The sequence below is a fragment of the Gossypium hirsutum genome, chromosome D11 (genome assembly GCF_007990345.1).
Source record: "Gossypium hirsutum isolate 1008001.06 chromosome D11, Gossypium_hirsutum_v2.1, whole genome shotgun sequence".
NCBI lineage: Eukaryota > Viridiplantae > Streptophyta > Magnoliopsida > Malvales > Malvaceae > Gossypium > Gossypium hirsutum.
In genome coordinates, this window is record NC_053447.1 from 49,769,582 (window position 1) to 49,786,683 (window position 17,102).

Genomic DNA, 17,102 nt, shown 5'->3' on the forward strand with positions numbered 1-17,102 from the left:
AAAAGAAAATTTGTGGAGAATCAAAATTATTTGTTTTTATGATTGACTGGTTCTTGTGAATGAATGTGAATATTATAAAATTTTCATAGCATGTCATACATATATTAGAAGGATATCATTTAGATTAGGTAAGAATGCCACTAGGACTAATGTATGATCACTCTTGAAATTTAGGATAAAAATCTTGCATATTTTTAAAATATTGAGTAGGAGAAGGTTCTTGAACAAGACCTACGGTCTCCATTGATGGTCCCTAAGTGATAGCTTAATAAAGTTTCGACCTAGTTCCTACCCTGACCGCACCCCAAGGTAAACTTTGTTATGTGGGTTCACTAGATGATATTTCCTTTTCAGGACAACTAGTCACGTATAAATTTCAGAGAGAATGTCTCAAGATGACTCACAAATGAGAGGATGTTCATGATGGGTGTTGAGTCAATGGTTACACACTCAAGATCATTTTTTATTAAATAGTTTCTCAAGAAACGATATTTAAGCTAGAGATGATTGCCAAACATTAAACGATCGTTAATTCGTATGGAGTCTTGAGAATTAAGATTCACGAACTGATTGGATGTAATCCATGTTCTTGCTAATTAATCATAGGACCCCAAGGTGACATGGTTGATGGGTGTGAGAATGATCATAGCAACGAAAAAAATATTTTTTCAAGGTTTTAATACAAGACGCATGCATCATACTGCATTCTTGATATGTTGCTGAAATGAAAAATATTTGCTTAATACAAATATAGTAATTAGTGAATTTTTATTTATTTTTTAGTTCAAATATGTCTCATACTCTTCTTATTAGCATTCTTACTATGAATAAATTAAATGAGGATAAATTTCAAGAATGGAAACAGAACTTGCTGATAGTTCTCAACTGTGAGAAACACAAATTCATTCTTGACGAAATGTGCCATCTTGAAGCTTAGCCCAAAGCGAGAAATTGCTGGAGAGATTCTGACTCGATTGTTCGATGTTATATGTTATCGAGCATGAGTAGTGTGTTGCAAAAGCAACACGAGAATTTTCGTACTACTAAAAAGATCATGACAAATTTAGAGGATTTACTCGGAGGCCAACCCACATTGGCTCGACAATTCGCTATTACAAATTTGATGAATTCTCAACAGAAAACTGACACTTCGGTCAAAGAACATATGCTTAAGCTTATGGGATTTTTGCGAAAGCGGAGGGCAATAGGGCTGAACTAGACGTGAACACTCAAATTGAAATAGTGTTCAAATCCTTAACCAATGAGTTTGCTGGTTTTAGGGCCGTTTACAACTTGGGGAACAAGGCACTTACCTTGACTCAGCTCATGAAAGAATTACAATCCTATAAGTTGGTGTTGAATAGTGGTAAGTGTAACACCCTAGTTTCATAAGCATGGTATGTTATCTAGTGTTAAATAATTTAAGTTAGATTAGTGATAGGTATTGTGATTTTATGTGAAAGGTTTGGTGTTCGAATCTCGTATTGCACAATTTGAATTATTTTGTTTTGGCTATTGTTGGAATTGAGTATTATTGGAAGTCTATTAAAAATCTGGTGGTTAAATCCTATTTCTTTTAATTGATTTAAATCTTATCAAAATTTCTTTTATTTCTCAACTTGGTAACCACCCACTTCTTCTTTTCTTGCTCTCACGTCTGCTTTTGTTATTTTCATCATATTTCTTTGCTCTATTTTTTAGTTCTTTTTCTTTTTTTCTTTTTCTTCTTGAATATTTGGGTTCTATTTCAATTCTTTCTTTATTTTTCTCTAGGTGCGTTGCCTTTCTGGTTTAGTGGGGGGTTTAGTGTTGGACTTGTTGCAATTTTGGTTCATCAAAAGTGTAAGTTCAACTATTGTTTTTTTTTATTGATCTAGGGTGTTTGTCTTTCAATGGGGTTTGAGTTTAAGTTTTACTATTTGTATTATTTAATATCATGTTAAGTATTTTCCATGGTTTTTGGATAGGCGAAGGTTTGGGGAATCAAGTTTCTCCAGTGGAATAAGACTCATCTAGAACGCTATTTTCGAGTGGTAAGAGTTCGATTATGATTTTTGGGACTAAAATTTTGGCAAATCATATGTTAATTTGGATGGATTTTGATGGTTAAGTGATGTGATGTGTTAAACGAATGTAGGGTTCATAAGTTCCGGACGCGTGGGAGATTGATTTGGATATTAGGTGTGTGTGAAAAAAATCCAAAAATCGCTTTGAAACCTGATAAAATTGCAAAACAGAAGCTGTTACGAAACTACCTAATTTCCACACGACCGTGTACATTTCTATAGACCGTGTAGGTGGCCCATGTGGACCACACAGGCTAGGCAAGGACATTGGGCATATTAGCGGGCTTATTACATCTTAGTGTCCGCCCGCCCCAACGTTTATACAAAGGATTACATATGGGAAATATTGAAACCATCCTTTCCAGTAGTATAGCTACTGTCTTTTTTTGCAACTTTTGTTGTTGTCGGAACTATGTGGTACGGTTTAGCAACTACCCCCATCGAATTATTTGGTCCTACTCGTTATCAATGGGATCAAGGATACTTCCAGCAAGAAATATATCAAATGGTTAGTGCTGGGTTAGCCAAAAATCAAAGTTTATCAGAAGCTTGGTCTAAAATTCCTGAAAAATTAGCTTTTTATGATTACATTGGAAATAATCCGGCAAAAGAAGGATTATTCAGAGTGGGTTCAATAGACCACGGGGATGGAATAGCATTGGGTGGTTACGGCACACTATCTTTAGAGATAAAGACGGGCGCAAACTTTTTGTATGTCGTATGCCTACTTTTTTTTGTAACATTTTCGATTGTTTTGGTAGACGGAGACGGAATTGTTAGAGCAGATGTCCCTTTTAGAAGGGCAGAATCAAAGTATAGTATCGAACAAGTAGGTGTAACGATTGAGTTCTATGGCGGTGAACTCAATGGAGTGAGTTATAGTGATCTTGCTACTGTGAAAAAATATGCTAGACGTGCTCAATTGGGTGAACTTTTTGAATTAGATCGTGCTACTTTGAAATTCGATGGTGTTTTTTGTAGCAGGCTGAGGGGTTGGTTTACCTTTGGGCGTGCTTTGTTTGCCTTGCTTTTCTTCTTCAAACACATTTGGCATGGTGCTAGAACCCTGTTCAGAGATGTTTTTGCCGGTATTGATCCAGATTTGGATGCTTAAGTGGAATTTGGAGCATTTCAAAAACTTGGAGATCCAACTACAAGAAGACAAGTAGTCTGATGCAAGATTTCTTTGGTATTTTTCGCTTCTACTTTTATTTGTGATTTGCCATAGGCTGCTGGAAAAATCTTGATTTAAATAGCTACATTTTCTTTGATTCTTGTTATTTCTTTATTTTATTCGGGAGATGATTCCAAATAAACAGGTACGGAAGCTATAATTGTAAACCACGATCGAATTTATGGAAGCATTGGTTTATACATTCCTCTTAGTATCTACTCCAGGGATAATATTTTTAGCTATCTTTTTTCGAGAACCGCCTAAAATTCTAACTAAAAAAATGAAATGATTTTTCATTATCTCAATTGAAGTAATGAGCCTCTCAATATTGGAAGGCTCATTAATTCAATTAGTCCCCGTGTTCCTCGAATGGATCTCTTAATTGTTGAAAGGGTTGCCCAAAAGCAGTATATAAGGCGTACCTAGTAAAACTTACGAGTAAACCAGATATAGAGATGGCGACTAAGGTTGTTGTTTCCATTATTATATAATTTCAAGATCACAATGGGTCTATGATAATATTGTTTATTTACAGCGGAATGATATACAAAGTCAACAGATCTCATTGATTACAAAATAAGATTTATGGCTACACAAACCGTTGAGGGTAATTCTAGATCTGGTCCAAAACGAACTGTTGTAGGGGATTTTTTGAAACCATTGAATTCGGAATAAGGTAAGGTAGGCCCTGGATGGGGAACGACTCCTTCGATAGGTGTCGCAATGGCTTTATTTGCGATATTCTTATCTATTATTTTGGAGATTTATAATTTTTCCGTTTTACTGGATGGAATATCAATGAATTAGATTCACAAGAATCACGAAGCCTTGCTTTTCAATACAAAAAGTGAAACTTTTAGTTCTCTTATTTTTTTAGCCCCATTCTATTTCGATAGTTCGACCGTGAAATTTATTTGTTTCTGTATTTCCAGAATATGAGTGTGTGACTTGTTATAATTGATCCTATTGATAGTATAGAAAATGGATCTGTCATCTTGATCGAGATAGTTTTATCCCGTCGGATAGTCATTCTTATATCTGGAGCATGGAATATATGAAATGGATCACAAAGTATTTGAACTATGATTCATACTTAATATTCAAACCTCGCAACCAAACTCAAAAAAAAATTCAAAGAAAGTGTTATATTATTTATAAATCGAAAGATTTTTTATTCTTTCAAACTCTCATTTAGTTTATGCTTATTTTGATCAAAGGACAAACCTTTTTCTTTTTTTTGTTTATTATATCTATTCTATTGATTGAATAAGTGATGATCCAATGGTTCTTACTCAAAGAATCTTTGGACTTAGTTTGAAGGTTTTATTGAATCATCGCGGTTCTGGTATGAATCTAAAGTTTCAATTGATTCATAGGGTCTTAACAAGAGAATTCTTATCAAAAAGAAAGAAAACAAGAATAAAGCCACATTTCATGCAAAGAACAAATCAAAGCAAAGAAAAAGAAATAAGTAGGTAAATAAAAGATTCAAGAGGCTTGTAACGATCAACATAAAGACAATTGCGCCGACTTGATTTTTTGGCATTATAATTACAACTACAAAAAAAAAGCTTTTGGATTTTCACTCTTTTGTGTCTTCAGATAAAATTGAAAGAAAAGATTAAGAAGTTTCAAACTTTCTATTCCATATCCATTTCAGCTATTACTTGGGTGTTTTTGTTTGAGCTATACGAGATGAAATTCTCATATACGGTTCTCGAGAGGGGTCCTCTTGGTTTACCTATCTCAATAAATTCTATGATTGGTCAAAAGAGCTCCTCAAAATTCAGGCGATTGCAGATGATATAACTAGTAAATATGTTCCTCATCATGTTAACATATTTTATTGTCTAGGAGGAATTACGCTTTGTTTTTTGGTACAACTAGTTACAGGATTTGCTATGACTTTTTACTATCGTCTAACCATTTCTAAGGCTTTTACTTCTGTTCAATACATAATGACTGGAGCTAACTTTGGTTGGTTAATCCGATCAGTTCATCGATGGTCGTCAAGTATGATGGTCTTAATGATGATCCTGCACATATTTCGTGTCTATCTCATTGGTGGTTTTAAAAAACCTCAAGAATTAACTTGGGTTACAGGCGTGGTTCTGGTTGTGTTGACCGCATCTTTTGGCGTAACAGGTTATTCCTTACCTCGGGACCAAGTTGGTTATTGGGCAGTCAAAATTGTAATAGGCGTTCCGGACGCTATTCTGATAACAGGGTTATTACGTGGAAGTGCTAGTATGGGACAATCCACTTTGACCCGTTTTTATAGTTTACACATTTTTGTATTATCCCTTCTTACTGTTGTATTTATGTTAATGCATTTCCTAATGATACGTAAGCAAGGCATTTCTAGTCCTTTATAGAGAATATAGACCATAGTTATATTGTAACCAATAATTTATCTTATTACTTGGGGGAGGAACAATAGTATTTCATTGCTACAAATATGGATTATTGAAAAAAAAATAAGACATGTATTTGGATATTTCCTTTCAACTAAAACAATATTCTATTATTTATTTGATATGACATTAATAGTTGAAGGGAGTTCCCCGAAGAGAAAATGGATTATGGGAGTGTATGACTTGAACTATTGATTGGGCCATGCAAAAATATGCCTTTATCTGCTACATTGGAATTCACAACCAAATGTGTCTTTGTTTCAACCACCGTGTAAGCCCCATACAAAGGATAGGCTGGTTCGCTTGAAGAGAATCTTTTTTTTATGATCAGACCTGACGATGTTGTATATAAATAGGGCTCCGTAAGATCCAGTAGAAAATAAGTGATTTGGCATAATCCAAATTAGATTTTAGTTTTTTTTTACTTTCTTATCTTAATAGTATGAAAATGCATTCATTTCTTCTGCATCGACCCGATTTAATTATACTATCGGAGTGAAACAAGGGATCTAAAGAAGAGCAAAGGCTAGACTATATTAGTAACAAGTAAATCTTTTGTATGTAAAAAATCTCGATATATTTTTGGGATAAAGGTGAATCTCAAGGCTTAAGATGACCCATAAAGCACTTGATCACGATCAACTTTGTACGCCTACTTGGGTATTGAGCATTTACCTGTAAAAATGAAATTCCTTGGAATGTATAATTACAACTCCGTAAAATGGAATCGGGTACCTTTTTTCTTAAATATGGAACCATTCATATGTGGGGATAACATATAAATTTATTTTAAACATAAAGAACATAGATTTATTTTATAGGTATCCGTTTGTATCCATTTGATTCAATTGAATTTTGCTTGAGCCGGATGATGAAAAATTATCATGTCCGGTTCCTTTGGGGGATGGATCTAGAAAAATTCACCTATCCTAATAACAAAAAAACTTGACTTGAACGATCCTGTATTAAGAGATAAATTAGCTAAAGGTATGGGTCATAATTATTATGGGGAACTCGCATGGCCCAATGATCTTTTATATATTTTTCTAGTAGTAAATCTCAGTACTATTGCTTGTAACATGGGCTTAGCGGTTCTAGAACCTTCAATGATTGGTGAACCTGCGGATCCATTTGCAAGTCCTTTGGAAATATTACCTGAATGGTATTTCTTTCCTGTATTTCAAATATTTCGTATAGTACCTAACTAGTTATTGGGTGTTCTTTTAATGGTTTCAGTACCCGCAGGATTATTAATAGTACCATTTTTGGAAAATGTTAATAACTTCCAAAATCCATTTCATCGTCTAGTAGCGACAACCATTTTTTTGATTGGTACTACAGTAGCCCTTTGGTTGGGTATTGGAGCAACAATACCGATTGATAAATCCCTAACTTTAGGTCTTTTTTAAATTGAATCAATTAAAAAAATGTCATGATGTGCGTATCTAGGGAGTAGTCACTTCAAAGGCAAACTGAATTCTCCCTAGATACATTTATTCAATTCTGGTCCGAATCTATGGATTGTGCTAAAGGTTCAAAATCTATTGGATTAAAAATTTTGATAAATCAATTTCGAAATGCTTTTTCTACTTCTTTTCTAGAATGCCCAATATTTGTTTTACATCTTCTATGCGAAAGTGTTCAATTTTCATAAGGTCTTCTCGACTGTTTTTCAAAAGGTCCAATAATGTATGTATATTGGACCTTTTGAGACAATTATTGATCCTGGGAGGCAATTTTGATTGGTCAATAAAAATCAATTTCAATGCTATTTCTTTTTTCTTTTTTGTTAGTTTAACTAATCTATCATGAAACGGAAAAAAGGTAAAGTAGCATCGTGTTGATTGTTTTCTAAATGTAAGTTTTCTTCTTCCGCGTGTAGAAAAGGAATAAATAAATCAATCAAATTGTGAGAGGCTCCATGAAGTGCTTCTTTCGGAGTTAAACATCCATTTGTCCATATTTCTAGAAAAAGTATCTCCTGTTTTTCATTATCATGTCCATAACAATGAATACTATGATTCGCATTTCGAACAGGCATGAATATAACATCTATAGGATAACTTTCGTCGTGAAAGTTCTTTGGCGTTTTTATACCGTATCCTCTATTTCTCTCGATTTATAATCCAATACAGAAATCAATTGGTTTGGTTAGGCTGGCTACATGCTGTGTATTATCAACGATTTCCACAGAAGGTGGTAAGATGATGTCTTAAGCAGTTACATATTTGGGACCCTTGGCACAAATAAAGGCGTTACAAGTTCCATACAAATTCCCTCTCAATACAATTTCTTTCAAATTCATTAAAATTTCATGGACTGATTCTTGAATACCTACTATGGTAGAATATTCGTGGGGTATTTTCTCAGATTTTGCACATGTAATGCATGTTCCTTCTAGTTCTCCGGGTCGAAAGGGCCACACGACCGTGTAAGTCCTTTTTGGCAAATTTTAAGACTCGAGTAAGGGTCGTTTAGAGTATCTGATATTTGGATTTAAGGATGTCATAAGAGCTGAAAAAATTGTAATTTTAGCACCTAAACTTGTATGTGTATAATTAAAAACACGATAAACATTAATGCTAAAATTTAACTATAAGATATGTTACACATAAATAAATTTTGCACGTGAGCATGTCGTCTGTTTATGATTATGTTATGTCTAAAATATATTTATGTTTTGTTTATTCATGGGGTGGGATATGATGCATTAGAGGAAGTGTATATAGTAGTATTTGCTGCAAATATGGTGGCTAGACCGCAAAATTATGTGTAAGGTAGCCTAATTGCAAATATAAGAGTGGTATACCTCCACATCGTGGTGTGATTGGATGGATGGAGCTGGTGTGTAGCAATAGGGGTAGGATATATTATGTATGATATGTTCGATATGATCTAGCACAAAATGGCACCGTATCCTAAGCTATAATGTGATAAGATATGAATAAACTGAAATTTATGTGATATGTGATACACTGATATATATATCATTGATGTATGATCTTTGGACTTTGGGCCAAAATGCACACTAGGCTATTAGCTCACGTTTTTGTTTGTTTTGTTTCAGGTAATCCCCCGACTTAGCTTTGGACGGCGTCATGGAAGAGTCGGATTTCATAGTTTTAATACACTATATTATGGTTTTATTCTATGTGTTTAAACCAGATATTTCAGACTATATTGTGGTTTATTAATTTTTGGACATTTTATGTTTGTTTAGTTCACAAGGTCTAAAATAGATAGTTTAAATAAAGCTCAAGTGATAAATAATTCTTCCTAAAACGAAACTAAGTTTTCAAGTAATTGTCATTGTAAACTAAGTTTAAGGTTTTCATTAAAAATAATTTAACTTGATATGTTGACATGTTTGAAATGTTTTTTTTTTAAAAGACAATGAAGTTTTAACCTGGTGGAATTGGTTCTTCAAAACACCAATACTTTCTTTTATCTAGTGATGTGAACTCCATAATCCGACCGTAATATCTAGGCTGAGTTTGGGGTGTTACAGTAAGTTTGTTCAGGAGAACCTAAAGTGAACTTAGCTATGGGCCCCTCGTCCTCTAAGGGGAAGCAGAAAGCTAAGAGAAAGAAGAAACCAACTAAGTCTTCGATTCCACCTTGTGTGGATAGGAAGAAGGAAAAGAAGTCAAAATATCCTAAAAAGATCAAATGTTTCTTCTGCAACAGAAAAGGACATTTCTAATCAAACTGCAATGAGTGTTTGAATTACCTAGCCAAAAAGGGCAAAGGTATGAAACTCTTTATGGTTTAAGCTTGCTTAGTGGAAAAATCAATTGGCAATTAGGTTATTGATTTTGGAGCCACTAAGTATTTATGTGTTTCTTTACAGGGGTTCAGCAAAACGAGAAGTTTGCTAAGAGAAAGAGTCTCTCGTTGTAAACTGTAGATAGGAGCTATGTTTCAGCCGAAGCAGTGAGAGAAGTTATTTTACACTTTGATAACTTTAGGAAGGTTGTTTTAAAGAACATCTTTTATGTACCTCATTTTAAAAGGAATTTAATTTTTAGCATGTTTATTTTATGACGGTTATACCATGACATTCAATAAAGGGATTGTTGTTCAAAAAAATTGTTCTTTAATCTGTAATGGATGGATGGAAAACAATCTCTACTTTATCAAACCAAATAACTACTTGATGCTTCAAACTGAAATAGTGAATAAAAAGCTTAAATCTTCTTACTCTAATGAGGGGTACCTATGACACTTAAGACTTAGTCATGTTAACCAAAAAAGAATCACTAGACTCATGAAAGATGGTCCTTTAAGTATGCTTAAGGAAGTTATTTTTCCATAATGTGAATTTTTCTTGGAAGGTAAAATGACTAAGAATTCTTTTAATGTGAAAGGTACAAGGGCCAACCAACCTTTAGAACTTGTGCACACTAATATATATGGTCCCACAAGCATCAGTGCCCAAGGAAGTTACGATTATTACTAACTTTTATCGACGACTATTCTCGATATGGATATGTACATCTAATGCACCACAAAATAAAAACCTTTGATAAATTTTGAGAGTTTCATGCGGAAGTGGAAAAGCAATTAGGTTTATCTATAAAGAATCTTCTGTTTGACCGAGGTGGGGAATACTTGTCCAGTGAGTTCTTATAATACTTCATAGAGAATGTGGTTTATCCCAATTGATTGTGCCAAGCACTCCATAGTAGAACGGCATAGTTGAGAGAATGAATAGAACATTGCTTGACATGGTTCATTGAATGTTAAACTATTCACGACTTTCTACTTCCTTCTAGGGATATACGATACAAACGACTTGCTATATTCTAAATGATATGTCAACCAAGCCTACTTATAAGACACTTTATGAATTGTGGCATGGAAAGAAACCTGCTCTAAATCACTTTAGAATATGGGGTTGTCCAGCACATGTTCTGGATAAGAATGCAAAGAAGTTGGATGCACGGAAAAAATTGTGCATGTTTGTAGGATATTCGTAAGGAACAAAAGGAGGATTATTCTGTAATATGAAAGATAATACGACTAAAGTTTCTACTCATGCTACTTTTCTTGAGGAAAGCTACATGGATAACTTTAAGCCTCGAAGTACTTGAGGAAATTTTTGGAGTGGTAGAACAATCACCAAGTTCAATTCTTAAGAAAGTTGTAGAAAGACCTGCAAACAATCAACAGCATAGGGGAATCCATCGTAGCGGGAGAGTTTTTAAGAAACCAGACTTTTTCATCTATGATGGTAGTATTTATAATAGGGAAACCAATCGTGAGAATGATAATCCACTCACCTACGAGGAGGCTATGCAAGACATTGATTCCAAGTTCTGAAAAGAGGTCATGGATGCTGAAATGAATTCTATGAAATCCAATACGATGTGGAAACTTGTAGACTTACCAGTTAGGATAAGTTGTAAGTGGATTTACAAGAAAAAGAGGAATACGGAAGGGAAAATAGAAACATACAAAGCTAGACTTGTAGGGAAAGGCTACACACAGAAAGAATGCATCGATTATGATGAGACCTTCTCTTCAGTAGCTATACTTAAGTCCTGTAAATGGATGTCAAGACAACATTCTTGAATGGCTATCTTGATGAGACCATTTACATGGCTCAACCCACTAGCTTTGTTATCAAAGGAAAGGAGTAGAAAGTTTGCAAACTACTAAAATCCATTTATAAGCTTAAGTAGGCATCCCATTCATGGAATAAAAGATTTTATCAAACGATCAAGACTTTTGGATTTGAGCAAAACGTTGATGAACCTTGTGTTTATAAGCGTATAAAGGACAAAAAGGTGGTCTTCCTTATTTTACATGTCAATGATATTCTACTTATCAAAAACTATGTAGGAGAATTGTCATTGGTTAAACTATGGTTAACTCAATAGTTTAGCATGAAGGACTTGGGTGAAGCTAGTTCTATTATTGGAATTTGAATCCTTAGGGATTAAACGAATAAAACGATAGCTCTATCTCAAGCTTCATACATTGATAAGGTACCAAAACATTTTGCAATGACAGATGCGAAGCCAGGCGTTCAGCCATCTACATCAGGCTTTCATCTTTCTTTAGATGATTGTCCTAAGACAGCGGAAAAAAATAGCATATGAGTAAAGTTTCATATGCTTCAGCAGTTAGAAGCCTTATGTATGTGATGCTTTACACACGTCCAGATATCTTTTTCACAGTAGGAATGGTTAGTCAATATTAAGCGAATCCAGGTCTCAGGCATTGGCAAGTTGTAAAGCATATATTAAGGTATCTTAAAGAATCAGGGATTATATGCTTGTGTATTCTGGGGAGAACCTTACTCTTGTTGGATACACAAGCTCAAACTTCCAAACCTGTAAATATTTGAGGAAATCAACGTCGGGATATCTATTTGTTCTAGACCGTGGAGCCATAGTATGGAGAAGTGTAAAACAAACTAGCACTGCTGACTCTATTATAGAGGCCGAGTATGTAGTTTCTTTTGAGGCAACAAAAGAAGCAATATGGCTTCGAAAGTTCTTAACTGATCTTGAAGTCATTCCTGTTATGGAAAAAGCTATAACACTATATTGTGATAACGGTGCTACAGTAGCTAATGCCAAGGAAATGAGAAGTCACAAGCGGATAAAACACATTGATCGAAAGTATCACTTAATACGAGAGGTAATAGTCTAAAGAATTGTAGATGTGATGAAAGTAGTTTCTAAAGATAACCTTGTGGATCCGTTTACTAAGACACTTGTAACTAGGATTTTTAACAAACATATCAAGGATATAAGAATGCGAAACATGACACATTTACTTCACTAGGGCAAGTGGGAGATTGTTGGAAAAAGTGCTCATATTGTAGTAAACATGTAACTGTTTTCTATTTATTTGAACGATGAATAGATAAATAAAGTTAATTTCACATTTGACTATTATGTCTTTTTTATTTTTGTGTTTTATATTTTACATGCATAGCGAAATTGTGACAAGCAAATTTTAGTTTATTGATTGTCTAGGTTCAAACTAAAGATAGTTGGCATTGTAAGAGCGTTTACATTGCGAGAAAGACTACTTCAATAGATAATCTAAATAAGTCATAATCCCGTAAAAGAATCGAAGTTAGCATTTGATTCAAATACTAAGAATGATTACTATGTCATCTACAATTCCAATTAGGGAGATGACTAGTCTTGGCTATCGAAGTAGTTGACTTCATGGGTAGAGACATAGATGTATTCATTTGTAGGATGATACATTGGATTGGACCCAAGATAAATTAATTCTAAATCCGTTTGTGAAACAATTCACTTGTAATGTTCATGGTGTGATTTACCTAAATCCTGAGTTAGTCACTGACCATGCGTATCCAACTCATGTACTTTGATATAAATGGAGGCTTATACTCTAAAGATGATCGAGCCCATAGCTGATATGTTGGGTACATGACCTGTGTATGGCATGGTTTTACTAGCAACAGTGGAATTCATAGCTCAATTAAAGAGTTAATGATATCCTCTCATTGGCATTGTGTGGATTAATAAATATGGAACAAGGTCATAGGTTGTTTCTTTTCGAACGAGCAATTTATCATCGTCATTTGTTGACGGTGGTCATATTAATCATTAAGAAGACACAATGGTGATAATGAGATAAAATAGGATTGTATTGAGTGAATGTATTTAACTCAAAGGAATCAATGATATCATATAAGGGTAATACACACATGATGAGGTCATTGGGCAAAACAGTTGGATGAATTGTTTTCGTTAAGAGTATTCAATATAGAGTTTTCAATCATAGTACTTCTTGTGGACTGACTCCATGATTAAGTAATTGCGAATTATCGGAACAATGCTTCTGGACATAATTGTCATTATTATAGCCTAATTGTATATGTCCGATTGGTCCCTCTACTAGCTCAACAAAAGTTTGATCGAACTGCATTTGATTCTAAAAAAAATTCTACGACTTTGGAAATAATTTAATTTAGTCGATTTATTCGATTTGGAATTAAATTAGGTGGTCGTGAGAATTGTTCAACTAGGGAATTTGATTAAAGAATTTTCTTCAAAAATTAATTTGGAAAATCTAAGTAATTTTTGGGAAAATTAATTTTGATCAAGTAAAATTAAATTAATCAAATTAATTAAAATTAATATGATATTTTTGAAATTTAATTTTCAAGTCAAACAATTTTCCTAATAGGTAATTGAACTTGAAAATTGGACTTAAGTTATTAAATTGGGCCAGGGAGCCCAAAACCCAAAAACTAGTCGAACTGAGCCGACAGTCGAATCGGTGGCTAGACCAGACTGGCTAGGTCATCACTGACCCGAACCGAACCAACAATAACCAAACCAACTTGGGTTGTCGTAAAGGTGTCGCACCTACATCATCAGACACGGCGGTGCCGAGGGCTACGACGGTGACGTTCCAGCGGCCGACGATGGTTTGTCTTTGGTGGTTGAGCAGTGGAAGAGTTATACTCTCCTATTAGGACTCTACCAGAGAATTTAATTTTAGATTAACTATTCCAAAAATAATATTATTTTTATAGTTTAATATTAAATTTAATTTAATACTTATCTTAATAGTATTTTATTAATTGAATATTAAAGTTATTATCTTAATATTAAATTTAATTTAATGTTGATCTTGTTGATAAATGTACTATTATTTTAATAAGATTTACTAGTAAATTTAATCTAATATTTATATTGATAAATATTATAATAATTTAGTATTAAAGTGATTAAGTTTAGTCATAGTTAAACTCTCTAAACTCTCCCGATATAAAGAGAGTCTTGGGTCATTATTTTACACACTTGTATTCAAGAGAAAGTTGTAGAGAGAAAATTCTCTGAAGAGATTATTTCAAAAAAATTCTAAACATATTTTTTTGATTTACAATTTTACCCAAAATTTTAGAGAAATTGTGAAATTACCCCATTGGTAATTTTGTGGAAAATTTTATAATTCGAAGCAAGCCCACAATTGGCAGACGTGAGCTTGAAGATAATGGAGAAGACTACTTGGTCGAAGCGCTCATCTTAGACGAATAAAAAAGGTACAATTTTGATTAAATGTTTATTACTTTAGATATCACAACCAAGATCTTATTTTGGAAAAAAATTTAAAACTCTGATTTTTTTTCTAAATTTATTTTCTGTTGCGTTTTCCAAACCCCTTTTTTTCCAACAAATCAAAGACAAAAGAAAGCTCAAAAGAACAAAATATTCATAGAAAAACAAAACACACCAAGTGTTTGAGTAAATGCTCTCAATATATTATTTAATTTACAATAAGTGTTTCACTGGGCCATAAAGACTTTAAGTAGATGGACTTCGTCACTTGTTCTTCAAATTGGGTCAGTTCAAGTGAGTCAAATAAGCCCCATTGAATATGTTGACCTTTATGAGATGTTGTTTGTGCTTTGGTCATGGGCTTTGAATCATGGCCCATGACATTCCCCCACCCATTCTCGCAATGTCCTTGGAATGACATTGGTTTGACTTGCTTTCGAACTTTCTCAATGCCTTAACCCTTTCCTGACTAGTCTCATTATTCGGTTGTCTCGCACAACTAGGCTTCGACACACTTAAGTTGAACATTGGGTTAACCTTGAATTTTTTTGCCAACTTTTGTTTTTAAGCCCCTCGACTTCCCTGTTTGGAACTTTGAAAGGGTCTATGTAACTTTTCCAATTCAACAAGTCAAAATGAAAAAACACTATCAAAGTGTTTGAGACGTACCTCACTCACAACATTTACTCGTCTCAACTACCCAGTTTGCATCACCACTTTACCCTAAAATTCTTATGCACGACCCACATCTCTCATAGTTGGTAGCTCCACTGATAGATCCATAGGCTTCATATCAGTTTTATGCCCTATTAGCATTTCCAAATGGGCTTCCTTAGCAGTCCGATCTACTGAGTCAATGTTCCTCCCATACGAAACATCCTTGGCTAGCTGGATTGCCGACAATACCTTGGTCCCAACCTTCATATCTCGATTTACTCGCACAAAAAATCATGATTGCGAATCATAAAATATATTAATGCAATTAGCAACAGGAAAAAGACACGTATTAATCCTGTCAAGGAAGTTCAAGCCAAGAACAAAATCATAGTCATTTAAATAGATTACCTTGAAATCTTCCTTGCCTTCCCACTCGTCAATTTTTAGCTCCAGTCCTCATGCTGCTCCCACAGTCAGGACATCTTCGAAACTTACTATCTTGATCTTCTTATTCAATTTTCTAATCGAAAGACCAAGTTTGATCACAGCTTGATCACAACTTTCTCTAACATGAATAGATTTGATACTCCCGTATCAACAAGAGCACTTTTTCTCTTGCCTGCGATGTTGATGTCCACAAATATCAACCCTAAATATCAGTTATTCCTCTTTGTATGAGTGAGTATCATTGACCCAAGCGTTGAAGCCTTACTCCATCAAGCTCCAGTTTTTCTTCTTTACTGATCACGAACAGCTTAGATCGCTCTGGACAATCCTGCATCTTATGTGGACCACTACAAAAGAAGCACTTCATTGGCTTTTTCTCACTGTCTTTGCCCATCTTGGCTTCGAGACCATGGATGATCGAACCAAGCCTCATAGGTGCTTTTTCTGGCTCATCATTCCCATTGATGGTCGAAAACACAGATCTCTTCAAACAATTCCTTACCCATAAATGAAGCACTTTATCTTGCTCCCCTTCTTCTTTGGGTTGTTGTTGGTTTTCCCCTTCCTATTTTATGGTTTTGTATTGCCATTATTATCGTTTCCATACTTATCATCTCCTTCTTTATCTTCCTCGACATTGCCTTTTCATTAGGCTTGGAAGACTCAAATTTTCCTTTCCTCAAACCAAGCTCGACAAAGGATTTCGCTTCAACAATGGCTAGAGTAAGCTCAGTGATACCTTGTCAATGCAACTCTTGTTTCACCCAAGGCTTCAACCCATCCTTAAATAAGTAAAATGCGTCTTTTTCACTCAAGTCAATGATTTGAAGCATCAACTCACTAAACTCTTGAACATATTCTCAAATAGTACCTTGTTGCGTAAGACGGCGCAACTTTTCCCGAGCCACCTCATTGGCACACTGTGGGTAAAATAACTTCTTCAACTCTCTTTGGAACTCCTTCCAAGTTTTAATATTCATCCCACCATGTTTCTCATCCATGAACCTATGGCACCACCATTAGAGAGCAACATGAGTAAAATAAATTGAGGCAGTGTTTACCTTAGTGGCATCATCACTAATGTCCATCGTACGGAAGTATTGTTCCACTCTTTAGAGAAATCTTACCACTTCCCTCACGGGTCTTGCCCCTTTTAACTCTTTCGGTTTGAGAACATCCATTTTTCGTTACTTCGGTCCTAAAGCCAACATCCCACTACCCAAAGTAGCCTTGTAGATCGTGAGCGCTGTTGGAAAAAATCCAATTTGAAAATAGTTTTCTTGCACAA

At 34.5% G+C, this 17,102-nt stretch overlaps 2 pseudogenes; both read left to right on the plus strand.

Moving 5' to 3' along the window:
* Nucleotides 1–1,000: 1,000 nt before the first annotated feature.
* Nucleotides 1,001–3,284, plus strand: LOC121223196 (photosystem II CP47 reaction center protein-like; annotated as a pseudogene).
* A 393-nt stretch (nt 3,285–3,677) lies between these two features.
* Nucleotides 3,678–7,063, plus strand: LOC107948933 (cytochrome b-like; annotated as a pseudogene).
* Nucleotides 7,064–17,102: the final 10,039 nt, after the last annotated feature.